The sequence below is a fragment of the Lotus japonicus genome, chromosome 5 (genome assembly GCF_012489685.1).
Source record: "Lotus japonicus ecotype B-129 chromosome 5, LjGifu_v1.2".
Classification (NCBI taxonomy): domain Eukaryota; kingdom Viridiplantae; phylum Streptophyta; class Magnoliopsida; order Fabales; family Fabaceae; genus Lotus; species Lotus japonicus.
The window spans coordinates 19,829,884-19,844,567 of NC_080045.1; the positions used below are offsets into that span (position 1 = coordinate 19,829,884).

General features: G+C 38.0%; 1 pseudogene; it reads right to left on the reverse strand.

The window, feature by feature from the left end:
* Positions 1 to 2,082: 2,082 nt before the first annotated feature.
* On the reverse strand, positions 2,083 to 12,710 carry LOC130719263 (uncharacterized; annotated as a pseudogene).
* Between the last annotated feature and the right edge of the window lie 1,974 nt (positions 12,711 to 14,684).

Consider the following 14,684-nt stretch of genomic DNA (forward strand, 5'->3'; position numbering starts at 1 on the left):
ATATTTTGAAAATTAAAAGAAAGTTTACTGCAACGCAAAGCTTCTAAAGAATGAGAAAGATATTTTTAAATGAGACTTCAATCCTTTTTAGAAAAGAGAATTTCAAAGGGGGACCTTATTTGATAACTTAGATGAAAGAAAGACGAGACTCGACAACACGGTTACTTGGAGTGGAGTGACCTGTCGTAATGTAAACTTCGGTCACTTGGAGCGGAGTGCAACCGTTAATGTTGAATCTAGATTTGGTTTTTTAGTATGACTGTTTTCTTAGAGATAGACGTGAACACTGGAGAGGGTGTTCCCGTTTGTTTGGCTAACCAAGATTCATATCATGCATGCATTCATTTTGTCAGGATGGTGGAGTGGCCATGCCTGTCTTCTGAGGACGATGGAGTGGTCGTACCTTCAGATGTTGATAATGGAGAGGTTATCAACCATGTTGATACTGGAGTGGGTATCAACTATGTTGATACTGGAGTGGGTATCAACTAAGTGACATTCACTAGTCAGAGGTCGATACTGGAGTGGGTATCAGATCGACTAAGTGTTGTCTCGCCTACCTCATGGAAAAGGCGTTTATATCCGGATCATTTGATGTGCCTCTGTGGCACTGCATTTGCACGAGCATATAGACTAACCTTAGGGTTGTCGATTGAGCTTATATGTACTATGAGTTTTGATATGCTTGAGATAAGCTAAATGTTATTTAATTGTTATATGTGTGGGAGAGGCTTGTCATTAACAACCCTCATATTTTACGTAAGCCACGTGATCGATAGATCTGCGTGTGTGAACGTGAAACGTATAAATATGTGATTATGTGTATACTGTGTGACCTACTATTATATATATATACCTATATTCTGGAAGTTGACCCTCGCACGCCATTGTATGCATTGCTTGTGTTTGGGCGGCCGGCGACTGCCAGGTGATGGGCGACTGCCAGGTGATGGCGACAACATGATCAAGTACCATGCTTTGGGGAAGGCGCAGTGGTGCTGCGGATGAGGAGGATCCATGGTGATCTGATGAAGTAACATGGCTTTGTATCAGAGTTCTGTGAAGTGTACCGTGAGTCATTCGTGGATTTGACTACATATCTGCTGATGCTAGAACCCTATTGCAGATCTTATTCGAGATCGATTGTTCGACCGTTGAGGAGAATCCCTCAGAGAGGAATAGAGTCTTGTGTAAGGCTTGAGCCTTTTGGGTAGAAAGCTTATCGTTGTTGGTTGAAGCTTGTAGGACTATCATATGAGTTTGTATTCCTTTGGTTTTAGAGGAAGGGTAGGTTCCGATGTTTTGCTGCTTTGTGTCCTACCTAGTGTGGAGATCACAGGAAGCATGTCGAGCATAAGTATCTTGATATTTCTTTTTGAAGACTCAACTGTACCTATACTTTTGGATATAAATTTATATATTATTGGGTAATTACTGTGTATTCGCTAGAGCATGTTGTGGAAAAAAAAAGTTACTCGCATATTTGGACTCCGAAAGTTTAGTCAGCATATTTAGTTTGGATAAAGGTTACTAAAGTGACCCTCGAGAAAATCGGGGCGTTACATGTTCCGTTAAGTTTTTGACGGATTTTGACGGAAGGGTAAACGGTGCAGCGTTTTGAAAGAATAGAGTTCCCATTCGTAGAAAAAAAAGATAAGGGTTGACAATCGCAAAAAGTTAAAACATGAGGGTCCAAAAGTGCATTTAAGCCTATTATTTAATATTATTATTAATATAATATGACCTAAAACAGGGTCTTACAAAATCCACATCTACAATGAACTATGCAACCTAGATATAAGATAACAAGCATAATTAAAAGATTCACACAAAATTAGACACAATGGAAATCATTATTTAAGACAATTTAACATCCACTAAACCAAATTGTACGTGAGATACAAGCAAGCACAATATATTTTACATCACAAGTGTAGCCCGCACCAAGTGGAAACCTATTGAAAGAACATTTTCAATCATTTTATCTCTTTTGAATAATTTATTTTGGCATTACATTCACGTTGATATACAACAAAAGAAAATCTCTTAAGCAAAATATGTATTATTTTTTTGTTTAATTGTTCATTGGTGTAGTTTTTCTGCTAAGTAGATATACATTTGCCCCATAACTCCTGTGCGAAAGCCGCTTTCATATCTTGATTCTACAGTTAAAGTTTCACCATCCGTGATCTTGATTGAACCGTGTTCTGGATAAGTAACAGACATTCCAACATTGAAACCTTTCTCATTTCCCGGTTCCATTCCCGTTCCATATTTTGGTGTTGAAGTGCATAATGTTCTTCCATCCTAAAATTAATTAAAAACACAATATTTAGAAGCGAGAATGCATTGTAATATTAGATTTTATACAATTGTTGTTCCTTTGTTGTCATCAATTTTGTTAAAAACAACTTGATGTTCTAGCCGATGTTGTGACATCTGCCTTGGTGAAGGCCAGGACATCCACCCCTGCTGGCATGCAAGTGGGTCCCTTATGGTTATGTTTTATCGTATGTTTTGTGCTTACTTGAAGGTCAAGTAACTGATTGTTGGGAGCCAATTGCGGGTTGTTTATTGTTGGAACAAATCTGTGATTAAAAGATTTGTTTCTATTTTATTTGTTGATCACTCATATCAGATTTTGGAAGATTCTTTACTGATATGAGTTGGATCAAAGTGTTCTTCAGCCCAAATAAACCCTAGCCGTCTCTGCTGAAGTATATATAGACAAAGACCTGAAGCTTGATGTGATCGAGAGAATTACCTTGAAGATCAAGTGTTCTTACGAGTGTAAGTTGTTCTTTGTCTTTGTCAGTTGTGAACTAGTCTTGCTCACTGATTCTATAAAGTGAGACTGAGTTCTGTGTTGTGTTTGAGTGTCAAACAAACCTTGTGTTATTGTTGTTACCAATCACTGTGGCAGTGATTGAGGAAAAGTGAGAGGGGCTCTCATACTTAGGCTGTGGTTCTAAGTAGAAGACCACTGGGTAGATTAGGTTAAGAACAATGAACTTGATGTGTTCATGTGTGTCTGTAATACCTAGATCTTGAGATAGTGGAATTCCTTTTCATTGGGCGATAGCTAACCAGACGTAGGTGTAGTTTCACCGAATTGGGTTAACAACTTCCTGTGTCTTGTTTCTTTTAGTTGTTTTTTGTGTTCATGCTTTTCTGTCATATGATGTTCTAATCGATTGTCCCAACATCGTGCAGGACATTTGTTCTAAGGGATCTAGAATTTCAATTGGCATCAGAGCATGCACCCCTGTTCTGTGTGGGTGAGCTCCAGGGAGATATTTTCTTGATCTCATGGACAATAAGGAGGGAGGATCGATCAACAGGCCACCAATCCTGGATGGCTCCAATTATGACTACTGGAAGGTTCGAATGACAGCCTTTCTCAAGTCTATTGATATCAAAACTTGGAAGGCTGTTGTCAAAGGCTGGAAGCATCCTGTCAAAGCTCAAGCAGAAGGAAGTACATCTACTCCTGAAGAAAAACCTGAGGATGAATGGACAAGTGCTGAAGAAGAAGCTTCTCTGGCAAACTCAAAAGCAATGAATGCTATCTTCAATGCTGTGGACAAAAACATGTTTAGATTGATTAATACTTGCACTGTAGCCAAAGATGCTTGGGAGATTTTGAAAACAGCACATGAAGGTACAACCAGGGTGAGGATGTCTAGACTCCAGATGCTTACTACTCGTTTTGAGAACTTGACAATGACAGAAGATGAGACAATTTCTGAATATCACATGCGTGTGCGTGATCTGTCAAATTCTTCATTTGCTCTGGGAGAACCTATGTCAGATGAAAAGCTTGTGAGGAAAATCTTGAGGTCTGTAACCAGCAAGTTTGCAATGAAGGTCACTGCTATTGAAGAAGCTCAAGATATCAGCAGTTTGAAAGTGGATGAGCTGATTGGTTCTCTGCAGACTTATGAGTTAAAGTTGGGTGAAAAACCTGAAAAGAAGACCAAAAGCATTGCTTTTGTATCCAACACCACTGAAGGAGATAATGCTGATAGTGAAAGTGAGAATCTATCTGAAGCTCTGGCACTTCTTGCTAGAAAATTCAACAGAGCTCTAAGGATGATAGACAGAAGGACTAGGCCAAATGTCCAGGACATTAAGTCAAACAAATCTAAATCCTACAATTCCCAGCGAAAGGTCAAAGAAGAGGACAAATCAGGCCAAAACAAGGGTGTTCAGTGTCATGAATGTGAGGGTTATGGTCACATTAGATCTGAGTGTGAAACCTACTTGAAGAAACAAAAGAAAGGCATGGTAGTGACATGGTCAGATGAAGATACTGAGGATGAGGAAGAGTTATCTGCTAACAAGGTTAATGCCTTCTCAGGGGCTGTCAATGACTCAGATTCCAGTGGTGATGAAATGACATTTGAGGATTTGGAAGAGACTTACAAACTCTTACATGCTAAATGGAAGGAAACTTGCAAACATCTGAAGGAGCAAGAAGATGAGATGGAACAAGTTAAGACTGAAAATTAAAACCTGAGGGAGACCATTGATAAACTGCAAGATGACTTGGATAAATGGAACTCAAAATTAAAGGATCTTGAAACTGTTGAAAAAGCCAAGCTTTTGTTAACTATAGCTGATCTTCAAGAGAAAGTAGCTACACTGACAGCCAAACTGGAAAATACCTACAAGTCAGTGCGTATGCTGAACAGTGGATCTAATATGCTTGAAGAGATCCCGGAAGAAACAAGCAAGCAAGGAAACAGTGTTAAAGGCATTGGTTTCAGTTACAAGTCTGAGAATAGAAGAAATCAGAAAGCATCCAGGAAGTTTGTAAGAGCTAAGGAAAACTCTGAGTTTAAAAACCCAAAGAACTATCGGATGTCAAGCCCGATGTCACAACATATGCCTCAACATCTTACTACTCAGAAGGCTACTGCTCAAACTCCATGGAGATGTCATTATTGTGGTAGGTTTGGTCACATTAAGCCCTACTACTTCAAGCTATACGGATATCCTCAGATCCAGAAGGTTCTCAAAACATCTAAGAAAGCTTGGGTACCCAAAGGAGAAGTTTCATGTCTTATAGCACACACATCTTTTAGAGTCTCATCAAGTGAAGACTGGTATTTTGATAGTGGCTGCTCAAAACACATGACTGGGAATAAGGAGTATCTGGAAAATCTCAAGGAATACTCCAGTAAATCAGTCACCTTTGGAGATGGTGCTAAAGGAAAAATCAAAGGCATTGGGAAATTGGTAAACTCTGGATCACCTAATCTGAACAACGTCCTTCTTGTCAAGGGATTGGCAGCAAATCTAATCAGTATAAGTCAGTTGTGTGATCAAGAGCTGAATGTGATGTTTAGCAAGACTGAATGCATGGTTACCACTAGTGATCAAGAGATTGTGATGAGAGATGTCAGGTCCATAGACAATTGCTACATGTGGATTCCACAAGAGAAAGCCCAAGTGTCTAGGTGTTTGATATCAAAGGTAGATGAGTTGAATCTATGGCACCAACGTCTAGGTCACATCAATCTCAAGAGTATGCAGAAAGTTATCTCTAAAGATGTTGTTCGAGGGCTACCAAAACTGAAAATAGATGAAGAAAAGATATGTGGAGAATGCAAGATTGGAAAGCTGACCAAAACATCTCATGCTAGGCTTCAGCATCCAACTACAACAAAAGTCCTTGAACTTCTTCACATGGACTTGATGGGACCTATGCAGGTAGAAAGTCTAGGAGGTAAGAAATATGTTTATGTTTGTGTTGATGATTATTCCAGGTTCACTTGGATTGACTTCATGAAGGAAAAATCAGAAACCTTTGACAAATTCAAAAAGCTATGCCTGAAACTTCAAACTAAGAAGAATTGCTCTATAGTAAGAATCAGAAGTGATCATGGAAGAGAGTTTGAGAACTCCAAATTCTCTGACTTCTGTGATTCAGAAGGAATAAGCCATGAATTCTCAGCTCCAATTACACCTCAGCAGAATGGAATTGTTGAAAGGAAAAATAGGACTCTCCAAGAATCCACCAGGGTTATGCTTCATGTAAGGAAGATTTCCAACAAATTCTGGGCAGAAGCCATGAACACAGCCTGTTACATTCACAATAGAGTAACCATTAGAGCTGGAACCACAGTCACTCTATATGAACTCTGGAAAGGAAGGAAGCCAACTGTGAAACACTTTCATATCTTTGGGAGCAAATGTTATATTCTGGCTGATTGTGAACAAAGAAGAAAGCTAGATCCTAAGAGTGATGAAGGAATTTTCATGGGATACTCTACAAACAGCAAAGCTTACAGAGTGTACAATTCTCGAACAAAGGTAATGATGGAATCTGTAAATGTCTCTAGTGATGATCAACCAAATGAAAGAGAAGACACTGGTGCAACTGAAGATGATGATGGACCACATGTCACAGCCGATGTCCCAACTATTGACCTCGACATTGAATCAGAAACCAGTTCTGATGAGCAAGATCACAAGATGACCTCTGCAAATAAAGCTCCATCGATCAGAATTCAAAAGAATCATCCTCAAGAGAATATTATTGGTGACCTCAAAGAAGGAGTTACTACCAGGGCTAGAAGCTATATTGCTCATGAATGTTTTATATCCAAGTTAGAACCCAAGAATGTCAAGGAGGCTTTGACAGATGAATACTGGATAAATGCTATGCAAGAAGAACTTGATCAATTCAGAAGAAATGAAGTATGGGATCTCATTCCTAGGCCTGAGGGAGTAAACATCATAGGAACCAAGTGGATTTTCAAGAACAAGTCAGATGAGAATGGTGTAGTAACTAGAAACAAAGCAAGACTGGTGGCTCAATGATACACTCAGATTGAAGGAGTAGACTTTGATGAAACCTTTGCTCCAGTGGCTAGGTTGGAATCCATAAGACTTTTGCTTGGTTTTGCCTGTCTTTTGAAGTTCAGATTATTCCAAATGGATGTCAAAAGTGCCTTTCTAAATGGCTATCTGAATGAGGAAGTTTATGTTGAACAGCCAAAGGGATTCACAGATCCACATCATCCTAATCATGTCTACAAACTCAAGAAAGCCTTGTATGGATTAAAACAGGCTCCTAGAGCTTGGTATGAACGTCTTACAGAGTTTCTGGTGAGCAATGGCTATTGCAAGGGAGGAATAGACAAGACATTATTTGTGAAAAATGAAAGAGGAAAACTCATGATTGCACAGATATATGTTGATGATATTGTGTTTGGTGGGATGTCGAACGCGATGGTGGAACATTTTGTCCAACAAATGAAGTCAGAGTTTGAGATGAGCTCAGTTGGTGAATTGAACTACTTTCTGGGACTTCAGATCAAGCAAATGGAAGATTCCATGTTTATTTCCCAGAGTAAGTATGCTAGGGGCATTGTCAAGAAGTTTGGACTTGAAAAATCTGGACATAAAAGGACTCCTGCTGCTACACATATCAAGCTGTCTAAAGACAATCAGGGAGAGGATGTTGATCAAAGCTTATATAGAAGCATGATTGGAAGTCTGTTGTACCTCACTGCTAGCAGACCTGACATTACCTTTGCTGTTGGTGCTTGTGCAAGATATCAAGCTGCTCCAAAGACCAGTCATCTCTTACAAGTGAAAAGAATCATTAAGTACATAAATGGTACTTGTGACTATGGGATTCTTTATACAAATGATACTAACTCTTCTCTTGTAGGGTATTGTGATGCAGATTGGGCAGGAAGTGCTGATGATAGAAAGAGTACATCTGGAGGGTGTTTCTTCTTTGGAAATAACTTAATCTCTTGGTTTAGCAAGAAGCAAAACTGCGTGTCTTTATCCACAGCTGAAGCTGAATATATAGCTGCTGGAAGCAGTTGTACTCAACTTATTTGGATGAAGCAGATGCTCAAGTAATATGAAGTTGAGTAAGATGTCATGACATTGTACTGTGACAATTTGAGTGCTATCAATATTGCCAAGAACCCTATTCAACATAGCAGAACCAAACACATAGATATCAGACATCACTTCATCAGGGAATTAGTGGAGGATAAAATTGTTACTTTGGAACATGTCCCCACAGAGAGACAATTGGCTGACATTTTTACCAAGCCCTTAGATGCTGCTACATTTGACAAATTAAGAGGAAATCTTGGGATTTGCCTCTTCGAAGGAGCATAGCAATTAAAGCCCCTTTTCTGTCTAACGGCTAGTTTCCTCGTAACTACCATTAACTGCCGTTGTGACATCATTGCTTCCTTCTCACTCAACTGCTATATAATCATCACCAATGGCTTCATCACAATCTCACAACAAGTTGCCAATCTTGCTCTAACAATCTCTGTTTCTCATCACTTACATTTTTCTCAATTTCTTGTATTTGTCTTTTTGCTTTACCATTTCATCATGTCTTCAAGCAAGAAAGAGTCTGTGAAGGGAAAGCTAGAGAGAACTGTTGGTGGTGCTAGGGTTATGGGTTTGCACACAAGTTCTTCCACTCAATCCAAGAAGAACTCAAGAACTCCTTCCAAGAAGTACTACAAGTCTCGTGCAACCCCAATGCAAAACCCTGAAGCCCCTGTGCCTGAGGATGTTTCAAACACTTCTGTCTCTGCAAATGATGAAGACGATGTCGCGACATCTTCCCATGGCTCCGATGAGACATTGTCTGATAAACCTGCCAAGGAAGTTTCACTCTCAAAGGATTCTTCCTCTTCATCCAAGAGTTCTGATTCCAAGGTTGCAAACTCAACAGATGTTTTGTCAGAGGAGTCAATGAAGACCCCTCCCATTGTTCATGATGTCTCTGATGATAAAGATTCAGAGGATGTGCCTCTGGCGAGTGTTGCTGCCAGAATGCTTAAACGAAGAAGAGCATCTGTTGAAGAAACCCCTGTAGTCCAGAAGAAGAAAGCCAAGATCACTACTGGGTCTTCAAAATCAAGGGCAACCGATGTGTTAAGGAAAGGCAAGCAGAAAGCTGTGGAATCGTCTGGGAAGAAAGCCAAGAAGACTACTGGGAAAAAGCAGAAAGTTTCCAGAATTGATTTGGAGAATGAATCAGATGTTGAAGGCGATGTCCTGGACATCTTAAGCGTATTCCCTCAGATGTTCCTAATGTTCCTCTAGATAATGTGTCTATACATGCTCCAGAAAATGCCTTCAAATGGAAATATGTCTATCAAAGGCGTGTTGCCAAAGAGAGGGAGATTGATTCTGATGTGTTAGCCTGCAAAGAGATCATTGCCTTGATTGCAAAAGCAGGGTTGAGGAAGACTGTGATGAACATAGGAAAATGCTATGACAAGCTTGTGAAGGAGTTTATTGTCAATCTCTCTGATGATGTTAATAATTCTGCCAGTCCTGAATTCAGGAAAGTGTTTTTCAGGGGTAAGTGTGTGAATTTCTCTCCTGCTATCATCAACCAAACTCTTGAAAGAAGTGTGGTTGAATTTGTTGAAGAAGAACTTTCTCTGGATACAATTGTTGAGGAATTGACTACTGGAAGAGTAAAGAAGTGGCCTGCTAAGAAGCTTCTGTTCTGAGTGTGAAGTATGCTATTTTGAATAGGATTGGAGTGGTGAATTGGGTTCCCTCTAACCATACTTCTGCTGTTTCTGCTATGCTTGCCAAGCTTATCTATCGCATTGGGACTGAAATTGCTTATGACTTTGGCAACTTTGTGTTTTCCCAAACCTTGAAGCATGCAGAGACATGTGCTGTGAAACTCCCCATCTCTTTTCCTTCTTTACTGACTGCTATCATTCTGAAACAACATCCTAATATCCTCACTGTTGATGATGTTCCTGTGCCCAAAGGCACTCCCATCACTTTGGACCAACGGTTGTTCCTGGAACCTCATGTCCTGGACATTGATCTGCCATCCAATAGGACATCTGTTCCTGCCTCTATGTCTGCCTCAGGAACTCACAGTGTCATTGCTGAACTTGAGGCCATTTCCAAGGAACTTCAAGAGACCATCAAGATTGCTGCTGCTAGGAAGATTAAGGTGGATGCTCTCATCCAAACTCTCAAGGGGGAAGCTGGTCAAGAGGGTGAGCATGCAGCTGATGCTGAGAAGGAAGGATCTGCAGAAAATGATGAGGAAAACTCCTCTTCTTCTGGTGTTTAGTGCATGTCCTAGTCTGTGTACTAGTTGACTCTTATTTGGCTGTGCTTAAATTCTTTCCACCTTTGCCAAATTTGTGCTAAAAAGGGGGAGTAGTAGTGTGTTTTTTCTAGTGTGTTGTTTGGTTCATTCTGGTGTTGTTTGTTTCATTCTGTGTTGTAGTGTTTTTTTGGAAGACTTGGTATTCTGGTTATGTTCTGTAATAAGTATGAAGCTTTGTGAAGACAAGTTCAGGAGATCTTCTATGTTCAAGTGCTTCAAGCTAGCTTCTGTTCAAGTGTTACCAAGTGTGGTTGTTTTAGTGTGTACTGCTATGCATATGGTTTCTATATACTTCAGGCAGTGTTTATTTGGATGCATCTTTTGAGGGGGAGTTCCTCCATGTTTTGGCTGTTGTGGATGCATTGGTTAGAGGGGGAGTATTTCTGCTACTGACTCTGATGATTTTGATTTTTTTCCCTCTCTGGTAGTGAAGTTGTTTTTAGACAAAATTTGACAAAGGGGGAGATTGTTGTTCCTTTGTTGTCATCAATTTTGTTAAAAACAACCTGATGTTCTAGCCGATGTTGTGACATCTGCCTTGGTGAAGGCCAGGACATCCGCCCCTGCTGGCATGCAAGTGGGTCCCTTATGGTTATGTTTTATGGTATGTTTTGTGCTTACTTGAAGGTCAAGTAACTGATTGTTGGGAGCCAATTGCGGGTTGTTTATTGTTGGAACAAATCTGTGATTAAAAGATTTGTTTCTATTTTATTTGTTGATCACTCATATCAGATTTTGGAAGATTCTTTACTGATATGAGTTGGATCAAAGTGTTCTTCAGCCCAAACAAACCCTAGCCGTCTCTGCTGAAGTATATATAGACAAAGACCTGAAGCTTGATGTGATCGAGAGAATTACCTTGAAGATCAAGTGTTCTTAAGAGTGTAAGTTGTTCTTTGTCTTTGTCAGTTGTGAACCAGTCTTGCTCACTGATTCTATAAAGTGAGACTGAGTTCTGTGTTGTGTTTGAGTGACAAACAAACCTTGTGTTATTGTTGTTACCAATCACTGTGGCAGTGATTGAGGAAAAGTGAGAGGGGCTCTCATACTTAGGCTGTGGTTCTAAGTAGAAGACCACTGGGTAGATTAGGTTAAGAACAATGAACTTGATGTGTTCATGTGTGTCTGTAATACCTAGATCTTGAGATAGTGGAATTCCTTTTCATTGGGCGAAAGCTAACTAGACGTAGGTGTAGTTTCACCGAACTGGGTTAACAACTTCCTGTGTCTTGTTTCTTTTAGTTGTTTTTTGTGTTCATGCTTTTCAGTCATATGATGTTCTAATCGATTGTCCCAGCATCGTGCAGGACATTTGTTCTAAGGGATCTTGAATTTCAACAATGTTATTCAATATAAAAAAGAAAAAATTTCATTTGAGAAACATATCAAGTAAACGAAATATTAAACACAAATTAATTTTACCAACTAATCATAAAAGCGATAAGAAAATGTTAACAAATTACAAACATCACCTGTCCATATAGAGTTGCGTTAACAACACCTGCATGCGTATGAGTGATGCAATAGATGAGATAACCTCCTCTTTCCATCGGTATGTCAGCTTTCATGACATGATACTTACTACCATCATTTGTTGCTGGAATACTATAATCAACCTGTAAAACAATTGAGAGATCTTTTTAACCACTTGTTCCCAACAAAATAATAATATTGTGATGTGTTACAAGTTTATTCAAATTTAAAAGTCTATATAACGCAATATGCTAAAGAACCTACTAACCTGGCAATCATGGATTGTTTGTGAGCCATTTCTTGTCACTCGATCGGTTGAATCAAGTATATAAAACTTAACAGGAACTTGGAATTCATTCCAATCATTCCATGTTATTTTGTATCTTAGGGCAAGCTTTCTAGTTGGCGCTTGAAAATCTTTTGTCAATTTGCATTGAAATCCATTTTGGCAACAAAATAATCCTCCTTTATAAGCAGGGGTCAGTAGTTTCCCATTAAAATCCCTTGTCTTGTTATAAAAATCTTTTGGGAGGTGGAACGCGTCACATGTGCATTCAGTGCAAGATTCTTAATTTATTGCACCACGTGTATCAATGACCATGATGTTAATGAGCCATTTCTCGTCATATCCAGATGGAGTAGATGCAGGGTTACCTGATTCCACTGCAAATGGGTCTAAAAGTTTTGACGGTGTTCCTCGTGATTCAGCTCCATGACCCCAAAAATATGAAAGTCTATTCTCGTTGCATGTTCCTACTTTTCTTACAGGAATAGCACCCTTAAAATGCTCCAACAAAGGGTATCGTGGAATATTCTTTTTTCCAAAGTATTTTAAAACGAAAAAATGATGGAGGTATGTTTCATGCAAAGGTACAGCATTCCCTTCTTCATCAACTAGTTCAGCATCAAAACTCTTGACTCCAATATGCCCCCTTGGGAACTCAATATCTACAAGATTTGTATCTTTAATCATTCCAGGCCCGACTTCAAACTTTTCAGATATGAAAGTAGCTGACTTGATAGGACTCTCGGACCCTGGGTTTGCTGAGTATGCCGTGCTTGATAGTAAAACTAGTATTGGTAATAAAGATGCCATTGATTTAGATATAAAAACCTGTACAAATAGCATTACAAAGACATCGTTAGAAACTACGACGTTTAGGAATATTCTTTTATGCTCACGTGTAAAATATAGGAACATTAAATAAGCATGATATTGATAAAATTTTGGAACTCATACGATAAATATTGCTTACCACACAAGAAGAAGATGAAAGAATGCACATGGTGAATATTTTATCTTTTTTGCTAGTCTAAGAACTTTTTTGATTTCTATAAATATTGTAGAAAGTTTGGGCATGTATGAATGTCTTTTTGGCTTCTTTTATAGTAGAAGGCTCAACAATGACAAATCTGGCACAACTGAATGCCAATTAAGCACAATGTTTCAATTCCTATTTTTACCTGTACGGTTTAATTACCATAATGATAAATTTTATAGATCGTTATGGGGTTTTATTAAAATTAGGTCTATGCGAAATGTTTAAGATAAGAGAATGTAATAAAATTACATCTTGGTACACCTATATTTCTATTTAGTGGTGTACAAAATTTATGTTAATTATGTGAGTTTAAAGAAAAACCGATCGATAGAAAATAATTCTCTCATTTTTTTATTTTTTAAATGTTTTTATTTTTACATTTTGTTATTTTTAGATATTAGTTGGGGGTGTGACTAATCTAAAGTACTCCTTTTAACTTTAGAAGGTAAATAAATAATTCTAAGTCATTAATTAGGTTAATTTGTCCAAATAAAATTATGTATAACTAAGTAATTTCAAAATGTGATAGTGATTTTAGACTTTTAATTACAATCTACTAAGCTAAATACTTAAAAAAATTATGTTTTTCTTAATGTTCATATCGTGCGATTTTTCGGGGAAGCATTCAAGTACCCACTCTTACTTGAGATGTTGTTCTGAATGTGTGTATTGTGATTGCTAAACTTAGAATTTCTTTTTACATATTAACTGAGGTAGTATAAATGATAATTCTTGTGCTTGGTTAAGTTCGCCCGGGCACCCAACATGGTCAAAAAGTGGTTTTGAAAATTAAAGGTAAGCAAGCTGATATAGGGAAATTAGAGAGTTCCTATTACTTCATTGAAAGCATTGTGGGAAAATAGAAACATTCGGAATACATTAACATGTTGCTGCTTGTATTTTCAATAGCTGTAAATTGATTTATTTCACTATTCATTCCTTGTTTGTTCTTTCAATGGGGATTAAGATGAAAAATTAATACACAATGGAGAATCAATATGTTCATTTTAACGTCAGCATTCCAACGTGAGTGTCACATGAAATTTTTCTAGTGCCATTTATGAGCTGTCTCTCTTCTTTCAGACGCCATGCTTAGTTTGTGATGGATGCTTCAAATGTATAATTCTTGTTTTTGAAATTTTTCTACAGAAATCTGACAGAGAGACATCGTGAATTGTTCGAAGATTTTGTCAAGGAAGAGCGAGAGATGTCTGATAAATTGAGAGAAGTTTCAGCTTCTGGTTGAATATATTTACAAAATCTCCACCATTTTTTCAAGCTCAAATAAGTGGGAACTTACTTCCTGTTAATTAAGGAGCATAAAGTGTTGATATCCCCCCTACCACTTTGAGCGAATGTATTTTTTTTTTGTCATAGGTGATGTTCACAATTCAAATTTTAAGGTTAGAAGGGAATTGCTAATGCTTGTGCATCTACAGAATTATATAGTTTTCCTTGTTTGAAGGTGTGCAAGTCACCAATAATTTATGCATATTTATAAATATGATGTTATTATAATTATCTAATTATTGATTTATTTTTCCAATATAGAATATTATAATTGAGTGGTTGAATGTGCTTGATTCGTTTGTAGAAAGTCCAGGATTTGAGTTTTTTGGATAAAAAGTTTTCACCGCATAAATGTTAATAGAATTACCTTCCATGAATGATTTCTACATTAGATAAATGTTTATTATAATACAACACTTACAAAATTTATATTATATAAAAATGTAATAAAAGTAGAG